Source organism: Manis pentadactyla, assembly GCF_030020395.1.
Source record: "Manis pentadactyla isolate mManPen7 chromosome 15 unlocalized genomic scaffold, mManPen7.hap1 SUPER_15_unloc_1, whole genome shotgun sequence".
Lineage (NCBI taxonomy): Eukaryota > Metazoa > Chordata > Mammalia > Pholidota > Manidae > Manis > Manis pentadactyla.
In genome coordinates, this window is record NW_026644588.1 from 4,593,680 (window position 1) to 4,604,476 (window position 10,797).

The 10,797-nt window shown below is 39.2% G+C and overlaps 1 pseudogene; it reads right to left on the reverse strand.

The window, feature by feature from the left end:
* Positions 1-3,410: 3,410 nt before the first annotated feature.
* Positions 3,411-4,337, reverse strand: LOC118910016 (vomeronasal type-1 receptor 4-like; annotated as a pseudogene).
* Positions 4,338-10,797: the final 6,460 nt, after the last annotated feature.

Here is a 10,797-nt window from a genome sequence, read left to right on the forward strand (position 1 = left end):
AAACAGTAGGAAAAAATGGAAAATATAATCCAGAAAATACTTAAAAAAAAAAAAGATCATCTAAAGTTATTTAAGATGTGAAAAGATGATCCCAATTCATTGCTCATTAAGGAAATGTGAATAAGATCACCACCTAGACCCCAAAGACAGCAAAAAGAAGAGTAAAATGAAATGACAGAATCACAGGTGTTGACAGGATGTGGATGAACCAGGAATCTCGTACAGTGCTGGCAGGTGTGAACATGAGTATGAAAAATATGTTTTGGAAAATATTTCAAAGTATCTAATAATGTTGAACAGAAGTGAACCATATGGCTCAACAATTCCACTACCATGTACATACTCAACAGACATTTGTATATTTATCACCAAAGGAAAGTTCTAGAATTTACATACCAGTACTCCTCCTGATAATTAGCCCCAAACTGAAAACCACAAACATGAACATCAACGAACAAGTGGACTGCATAGACTAGCCCTTTGATAGTCACACAATAAAGTGTTATACAGCTATGTTAATGAAGGAAACCCACAACATTACACAACAACACAGGTAAATTCACAACTAACATAAGGCAAGAAATGGCCCCAAACCATTTAATACTGTATTAGTTCATTTACAAAAAATAAAAAAGCAGATCAAATATTATCTGTTCTCTTAGATGTCAGAAGAGTGGTTCACCTTTCGAGTAGTGACTAGGAGGGACAAATGTGACTTTTCATGGGGCTGACGATATTATGTTTTATAAGCTACATGTTACTTACAGACACATGTTCCATTTGTGACATTTCATTAACTTGTGCATTCTGACCTATGTGTGTGACACTAATTTTTGGGGACAAGATCAACTCACAAAAAAAAGTTGGGAGAAGTTTAACAGACCCGTGTTGGATGCCATCATACCGCACCGTGGAAGTTCCATGTATTGAATAATTACATTTGACTCACTTTTTTAAAGTATGTCATAATTTCTAGATTAAACTATACTGAATATACCATGCCTAAGTAAAAGGGTAAAATGTGGAATTGTTTTTAAAATAATGTGGCATAAGAGTGAAAAACTAAAACCATGCAATAGGTGTAATGAAAAGCTCACGATAAATTGTTAAATCCAATCCCGAATATATCTATTATTATGTTGAACATAAATAGACTGATTACTCATATTAATGTCAAATTTATTTTCATATATTCAGTTGCATACTGTTCTAAGATACACAGCTAAAACATATAGATTAAAATAGAAAAAAGAAAAACTATGTTCCATGTAATTTTAACCAATTAAACAAGTAACGTGGTGCTATACATATCAAACTTTGTACAAGTTGGCTAGGGCTGCCGTAACAAAATACCACCGACTAGCTGGCTTAAATAATAACAATTTATTTCCTCACCAATGGGGGCTGGAAGTCCAAGATCAAGATGCCAGCAGGGCTGATACCTCCTGAGGCCTCCCTCCTTGGCTTACAAACAGCGGTCTCTTTGATGAAATTTTCCAAGACTATGTCTCCGTGCCTACGCACTCCTGGTGTCCCTTCTTATAAGGACACTGGTTCTACTGCCCTAGGGCTCCACCTTTATGACCCTTAATTACCTTTTTAAAGGCCTTATCTCCAAATACAGTCACACTGGGGGTTAGAGATTCAACATACAAATGGAGGGGGGGACCCTGGGGGTGGAGGACACAATTTAGTCCATTACATAATTTAAGCTTAAAGCAACATTAGTATTAACTTTTATTTATAATTTTAAAATTTCCAGTAAATTTTCAACATGTCAATTGATAAAAAACAAACATAATCTGACTGATTTTGTATATATTCATACGTGCATCCACCCATATATGTAGACAAACATATATATATATATACACATATGAATACATATAAAATATGTTACATATGTTTCTTGCTTTGTGGTCTAATGGGTGATAAATATTTTTAAGTTTCTCCCGTGAGCTAAAAAAATATGTGTTTCTGCATTTTGTGGCACAAGTTTCAATATATATCCTTCAGGTTGAATTAATTCTTTTTTCAGTTTTTAAAATCCTGAATACATTCCATCAGCTTTATAATTACAGACAGAGCTATATTATAATATCAGTTGCAATGGATAAAATTGTAATCCTTTGAAATTCTACAGGCCAAAGGCCCCATAAAGTGGATTCGTGACTCATGCCTCCAAATGGCTCTTCCTCCACGGCTGCAAAGTCACCGAAAGACTCCAGGATGAACTTATTTCCTCACCTGAGACAAGAGAGTGCGCCATGGAGCCTGTTTCTTTCCAATGTACCAGTTGGCACCTTCACATCATAGAAAAAAATCTACCTTCTACAAATCCCCAAATCCACATCATTTTATGCTAGACAGCATGCATTTTTTTGAGACCTTTCTTCTTCTTTTTAAAATTAAGGTATCATTGCTATGCAATCTTATGAAGGTTTCACATGAGCAACATTGAGGTTTCAACATTCACCCATATTATCCAGGCCTCACCCCCCACTGCAGTCACTGTCCATCAGCGTGGTAAGGTGCCATAGAGTCATTACTTCTCTTCTCCCTGCTGTACTGCCTTCCCTGTGCCCCCCCTACATTATGCGTGCTAATCATTATGCCCCTTAATCCCCTTCTCCCTCCCTTCCCAACTCCCTCCCTTTGGTAACCAATAGTCCCTTCTTGGACTCTGTGTGAGTCTGCTGCAGACAGTGTGCATTTTTTACATTTATTACTCACTTGAGGTCTTTAAACAAACAGCAAAAACATACTTGTGCTCTCCTTCTCCCACTGTTGGTCAAGCGGGCCCTTTCTACATGAAAATGTTTGAACTGTTCCATCATCATGTCAATCTCAAATGACTACCATCTCCCAAGGTTACAATATACCAAACTCTACAGGGCCCGCAAAGCCCTTTCTCTGAAACTGAATTTACACTCCTACTAAAACCCATGCTATTCATGATTCTGTGGAATAACCTTCCTTCAGTTTCTTGAAGGAACATCAGAAATGATCTTCCTGGTCTATGGGATCTTTCCTACAGTCCCGTTAAATAGTTTAAGCCTGGAAAAAATTATTATATCAGAAAGAAAGCAACAAATTCAATGACTTCTCCATATTCTCAAAATTGTTTTAAAAAAAAAAACACTGTTTAATACTGCATAGGCTCAGACTCTTGCACTGCAATATTAAGGAAATTTCAATTACATAAGTACTATCATGATAATTATATAATATTCCACAACAATGGTTATTCATCCTATTGTTTATCTAGGAGAATTGTCTTGTGCACCAGTCTTTTCTACTGTGACAGTTTCATAAATATGCTGGAACTCTGAGAGGAATTAATAATAAATAATTAATCATTTTAATGTTGATTAAACATTAGCCACTGTGAATACACATGCTATTTATGTTTATGATATGTTTAGGGGATTTTGTGTTCCTTTCCAGGCAAAGCAGGGCCTAGACACCGTGGAGTCATGGCTCATGAGAACGTAGGGGCTGACGGTCGGGAAGCCTGCGGCAATCAGTGCAGAGGTGTTCACCACTGTCCAGTGTTACTCACTTCCTTAAAGTAGCCAAACAAACGTGAAGGATAGAGGAGACCGTGCACAGACACACAAAGGTGCTCACTAGGACGAGGATGCTCTGGGTGGCTCTGGTCTCAGGGGAGGATCTGGGGGAGACACGGTTCCTGTAAATGTGTTGGACCTGCTGCTTGTGTCTGAGTAGGATGAACACCGTGGAGCCGCTGGCCCAGAGCATGAGCACCAAACAGAAACCGTCGTGGAATAATACCAATGTGACATAAATGTGCCTACGGTCTTCTCGTGAAGAACAGCAGAACAATAGCCATAGTCATTTTTGTCAGTGATACTGTCTTTGCCAGCCACATACACGAGAACTATGATGTTTACGGTCATGTTCAGCACCCAGCAGAAGATAATGGAAGTGCCTATGAACTTGGGAGCTTTTACTGCCAGCTCTGCACACCTGCAGGTCCTGGGGCTGATCGTAATTGCCTGGAAGATGTTCAAGAGGCATGTGGTGCCAAGGGACACATCCCTGCTCACTCTGTGAACATAGAAAACAAGCTTGCATCCTGTATCATTGAGGAAATCTTCTACCCCCAAAGCTGCCATCGTTTGAGGGATTCCTTTAGAGAGAATCACTAAGAGGTTGGCTATAGTCAGGTGCTTGAGGATCAGATCTGTGGACCTCACCCTGCATCCTGTGAAGTGAAAGGAGAGGTAATGGCAAAAAAGAGAGAAATTCCCCAGGATTCCAAATGCAGTCTGTGACAAGAAGATCATTCTTATGGTCAAATCCCTGGAGGTCATTCTGTCACTGATATTGGTCTTCTGAGCCAGAATATGTCCTGCATGGGAAAATGAGGCACGTGCTACATGGATTATGTCAACTGAGATTCAATATTCTCATCTTATATTATTTCTCACTTAGAAATACATATTTAAAGTTCTTTTATTAGCAGGTTTTCAATAGTTGAATGTATAACCTTTAGAGGGAACTTACCATAGTTTCTTTATATATATATAGTTCTGTGAAAAATGCTATTGGGTTCTTATTAGGATTACACTGAATCTGTAGATCACTTTTGGGACTATGAACAGTTTAGCAGCACTAAATATTCCAACCCATTAGCAGGGATATCTTTGTATTTATTTGTGTCAATTTCTTTCATCAATGTCTGATAGTTTTAAGTATACAGTTCTTTCACTACCTTGGTTAAATTTATTCCCAAGCACACTTAATTTTTTTAAATGTAATTGTAAATAGGACTTTTTTCTTAATTTCTTCTTTGTATGGTTTTTTTAGTGTACAGAAACACAATTGACTTTGTATATGATTTTGGATCCTGCAGCTCTACTGAATTCATTTAATAGCTCTAATAGTTTTTTGGTAGGGTCTTTAGGGTTTTCTATATATAAGATCATGTCATCTGCAAATAGGGTCAATTTTATTCCTTCTTCCCAATTTGAATTCCTTTTATTTCTCTGTCTTGCCTAACAGTTCTGGCTAGTACTGGCTAATACCTTGTGGGATAGAAGAGGAAAGAGTGGACATCCTTCTCTTATACCTGATCTCAGAGACCCTGAGTGACCCAACCAATCTTAGCAAGAGGAACAAAGCTGGAGGCATCACAATTCTTAATTTAAAATTATATTACAAAGGTACAGTTATAAAAACAGTATGGTACTAGCATAAAAAGAGGCACACAGGTCAGTGGAAGAAAATAGAGAGCCCTGAAAAAAAAACCATGCATATATGGTCACCTAATTTTACACAAGGGTGTCAAGAATACAAAACAGGGAAAGGATAGTTTCTTCAATAATGAACGTTGGGAAAGGTGGACATCCACATGCAAAAGAATGGAATTGGACCCTTACTTTATACCATACACAAAAATGAACTCAAAGTGGATTAAAGACTTACATGTAAGACCTGAAACTCTAAAACTCTTAGAAGAAGACATAGGGAAAAAAAACTCCATGGCATTTGTCTTGGCAATCATTTCTTGGATATGACACCAAAATACAAATTACAAGGGAAAAAGTGGGATTATGTCAAATCTAAAAACTGCCGTACAGAAAAGGAAACAATCACTAAAATGAAAGGAAACTTAAGGAATGGGAGAAAATATTTGCAAACCATATATCTGATAAGGAGTTAATGACCAAAGTATGCAAGGAATTTTACAACACAATAACCAACAGTAAACAAATAAATAACCTGAATTTTTTAAATGGGCAAAGGACCTGAATAGGCATTTCTCCAAAGACATACAAATGAAACAAAGGGTATGTGGAAAAATACTCAATGTTACTGATTGATTTTAATATATGCCAACCCAAACCACAGTGAAATACCACCTCACGCCTGTTAGTGTAGCTGATACCAAAACAAAACAAAGATAGGCAATCAAGTTCTGGGGAGGGTTCATAGAAAAAAGAATCCTCATACAGTGTTAGGGGGATGGTAAATCATAATAGTGATTGTGGAAAACAGTACGAAGTTTCTTAAAAAATTAAAAGTAGAACTACCATATAATCCAACAATCCCACTCCTGGGTGTATATCCAAGGGGATTGAAATCAGGATCTTGAAGAGATATCTGCACTTTGTGTTCACTGCAGCATTATTCACAATAGCCAGGATAAAGGAACAACTAAATGTCCATTGACCGAATGGACCCAGAAAATGTATGTATGTGCAACAGAATATTATTCAGCCTTTAAAAAGAAGGAAATCCTGACCTTTGTGACAACATGTACGGACCTAGAGGGCAATATGCTTAGGGAACTAAGCCAGACACAGAAAGACACATACTGTATGACCTCACTTCTATGTGGAATCTAAAATGGTCAGACTCATAAAAGGGTAGAATGATGGTTGCCAGCAGCTAGGGGGAGGAGGAAACAGTAGATGATGGTCAAAGGATATAAAGTTTCAGTTATAAAAAATAAATAATTTCTGGACATCTACTATATAAATAGTGCCTACAGCTAACAATAGTGAACTGTAGGCTTCAATTTTTCTAAGATGTAGATCTTATATTAAGTATTCATAGTGCAAAAACCACCACCACCAATAATAATAAAGGTAGGAGAAAACTTTGTGAAATGATGGATATGTTTATGGCCTTGATGGTGGTGATGGTTTTATGCTTCTATGCCTATCCCCAGACTGGTCAAGTTGCATGCATTAAATATGTACACCCACTTAGATGTCAATCAAACTTCATTAAAGTGTATTAAAAATAAAAAAGGGCACAGGGAGGAGCCTCTACGCTATGCACTTGTAGCTGCTGTGGGCTGGGCCACCCTCTGGCTGGCCTGGTGCAATGGCGGGGGCAGCCTGTTTACAAGCTGGTGCTTGCCGGGAGGAAGGCGCAGCAGGCTGCATATCGCAGTGGGGGGCCTCGTAGCTGCATAGCCAGCCAGGGGGATGGAGCACCTGAAGCTCCTGCAAGTTCCCAACCTGCCGAGCTGAGAGCACCCAGACAATTTTGTCCACCTGTCCTTTCTCCGGAGCAGCAAGCTCTGTGCAATCCTTGCCCCTTATCAGCCCTCTCGCTGTTAGGAAGTCTCACAGATTGCCCACTTTTCTTTTGTCTCAGGGCAGCTGGTTGTGGGTATCTGTTCTCTGCAGGTGGCTGGAATCTCAGTCTCTCCAAGTATTCTGCCTGTCCTAGCTTTCCAACCCCACTAATCTCCAGAGCAGCATGTAATGTAGGTTCCTGCTCCCAGAGCAGCTCTCCAGGGCCGGGTGTTCAGCAGTCCTAGGCCTCCACCCCGTCCCTACTCTGTTTCTCTCTTCCTCCCACTGTTGAGCTGGGGTTCGGAAAGGGCTTGGGTCCCACCAGATCACAGCTTTGGTATGCTACCTTTTTCCATGAGGTCTGCTCTGTTCCTTCTGCTGCAGCCTTCTTTCAGGTTGCTCTTTCAGAATTAGTTGTATCTGCTATATTTTCATATCATAAGTGATTTTGGGAGGAGGTTTCTCTCTCACCTCTCATGCCGCCATCTTTAAGCCCTCCCCATAAGCAAACGCCTACAATGAATCTTTACACACAAATGGAAACTTGTTACAAAAAGTATGATAAAATGAAATACTGCAAAGGTAAAATAAAATGACAGTGTATTCATTACAACAGAATTACTAGCCAGCATAGCATGTATTGAAATGCATTGCCTTTTCATCAGTTCAGTCAGGATTAAGTCCATACCTTGCCCATAAACAAGGTTTGAATGAAGAATACAAGATTTACTACCTGTAACAACAATAACCATTACTCATAATTTGATAGTGACATTGTTGTGGAGAATGGGTACCCACAACCGGCTGCTCTGGGACGAAAGAAAGGCGGGCACTCTGAGAGACTTCCTAACAGTGAGAGGGCTGCTACAGGGGCAGGATTGCCCAGTCAGGAGAAAGGACAGGTGGACAAAATTGTCCCAGACACTCATCCCAGCATGTTGGGAACATTAAGGAGCTTCAGGCACTCTGTCTCCCGGGCTGGCAATGCAGCTACGAGACCCCCTACTGTGATTCAGAGCCTGCCGCCCCTTCCTCCCAGCTGGCACCAGCTTGCAAACTGGCCAACCCCGCCACTGAACCAGGCCAGCCAGAGGGCGGCCCCGCCTATAGCAGCTACAAATGCATAGCATAGAGGACCCTCCCTGTGCACACGGCCCCCCTGGCCTTGGCAGTGGAGGAAGGCACTGCAGCTGTGAAGCAGGAAAGAGCTCTTCCCTCCTGGAAAGCACCAGTGCTGCTCACCTGTGACCCTGCCATCACTTCAGGGGCTGAGCAGCTCCAAAAAGTAGAGCTTCTGGACACTAGAGGGCATCACCTACAAAAGGAGTCATCATAAACATGCTCATGGAGCTATAGAAAAATATTAAAGATCTCAGGGAGGAATCCAAGAATGAGATACAAACTTTGAAAAAGACAGTATCTGAAATGAAACATACAAAGGAGGGATTTAAAAGCAGATCAGATGAAGTAGAGGAGATGGTAAATGAAACAGAAATTATAGAACAGAACTACAAAGAAGCTGAGGCACAGAGACAAAAGGATCTCTAGAAATGAACAAATATTGAGAGAACTGTGTGACCAACCCAAATGGAACAATATTCCCCAGAAGAAGAAGAAGAGAGAAAAAGGGATAGAAAGTGTCTTTGAGGAGGTAGTTGCTGAAAACTTCCCCAATCTGGGGAAGAACATAGTCTCTCAGGCCATGGAAATCCACAGATCCCCCTACACAAGGGACCCAAGGAAGACAACATCAAGACATATAATAATTAAAATGGCAAAGATCAAGGATAAGGACAGACTGTTAAAAGCAGCCAGAGAGAGAAATAAGATCACATACAAAGGAAAGCCCATCAGGCTATCATCAGACTTCTCAGCAGAAACCTTACAGGCCAGAAGGGAGTGGCATGATGTATTTAATACAATGACACAGAAGGGCCTCGAACTAAGAATACTCTATCTGGCAAGATTACCATTTAAATTTGAAGGAAGGACTAAACAATTACCAGATAAGCAAAAGTTGAAAGAATTTACCTCCCACAAACAATTCTACAGTGTATTTTGCAGGGACTGCTATAGATAGAGGTGTCCCTAAGGCTAAATAGCTGTCACCAGAGAAAATAAAACCACAGTAAAGAAAGTAGATCAATTAATTACTAAGAAAATGCAAAATTAAATCAACTACCCCCAAAGTCAGGCAATGGATACACAAAGAGTACAGAATATGAGACTTAATATATAAAGAATGGAGGAGGAAGAAAAAGGATGGAAAAAAAGAAACTTAAGATTGTGTTTGTAATAGTGTACTAAGTGAGTTAAGTTAGACTGTTAGATAGTAAAGAAGTTACCTTTGAACCTTTGGTAACCACAAATCTAAAGCCTGCAATGGCAATAAGTACATACCTATTGATAATCACCCTAAATGTAAATGGTCTGAATGCACCAATCAAAAGACACAGAGTTACTGAATGGATAAAAAAAACAAGACCCATCTATATGCTGCCTACAGGAGACTCACTTCAAATCCAAAGACATACACAGACTAAAAATGAAGGGATGGAAAAAGATATTTCATAAAAGAATAGGGAGAAAAAAGCAGGAGCAGGAATTGCAGTATTTGTGTCAGACAAAACAGACTTCAAAACAAAGAAAGTAACAAGAGATAAAGAAGGACACTACATAATGATAAAGGGGTCAGTCCCACAAGAGGATATAACCGTTCTAAATATATATGCTCCCAACACGGGAGCACCAGCATATGTGAAACACATACTAATGGAATTAACGGGGAAAATAGAATGCAATGCATTCATTTTAGGAGACTTCAAAACACCACTCACTCCAAAAGACAGATTAACCAGACAGAAGATAAGTAAGGAGACAGAAGCACTGAACAATGTATTAGAACAGATGGACCTAATGGACATCTACAGAACACTCCATCCAAAAGCAACAGGATACACATCCTTCTCAAGTGCACATGCAACATTTTCAAGAATAGATCACATACTAGGCCACAAAAAGAGCCTCAGTAAATTCAAAAAGATTGAAATTGTACCAACCAGCTTCTTAGACCACAGAGGTATGAAACTAGAAATAAATTACACAAAGAAAACAAAAAAGATTACAAACACATGGAAGTTTAACAACATGCTCCTAAAAAATCAATGGATCAATGACCAAACAAAAACAGAGATCAAGCAATATATGGAGACAAATGACAACAATAATTCAACACTGCAAAATCTGTGGAATGCAGAGAAGGCCATGCTAAGAGGGAAGTATATTGCAATACAGGCCTACCTCAGGAAAGAAGAACAATCCCATATGAACAGTCTAAACTCACAATTAATAAAACTAGAAAAACAAGAACAAATGAGGCCAAAGGACAGGAGATGGAGGGACATAATAAAGATTAGAGCAGAAATAAATAAAATCAAGAAGAATAAAACAATAGAAAGATTCAATGAAACCAGGAGTGGGTTCTTTGAGAAAATAAACAAAATAGATAAACCCCTAGCCAGACTGATCAAGAAAAAAAGAGAGTCCACACACATAGACAGAATCAGAAATAAGAAAGGAAAAAGCACTACAGATACCACAGAAATACAAAGAATTATTAAAGAATACTATGAAAAATTATATGCTAACAAACTGGATAACCTAGAAGAAATGGACAACTTTCTAGAAAAATACAACCTTCCAAGGCTGACCCAGGAAGACACAGAAAATCAGAACAGACCAA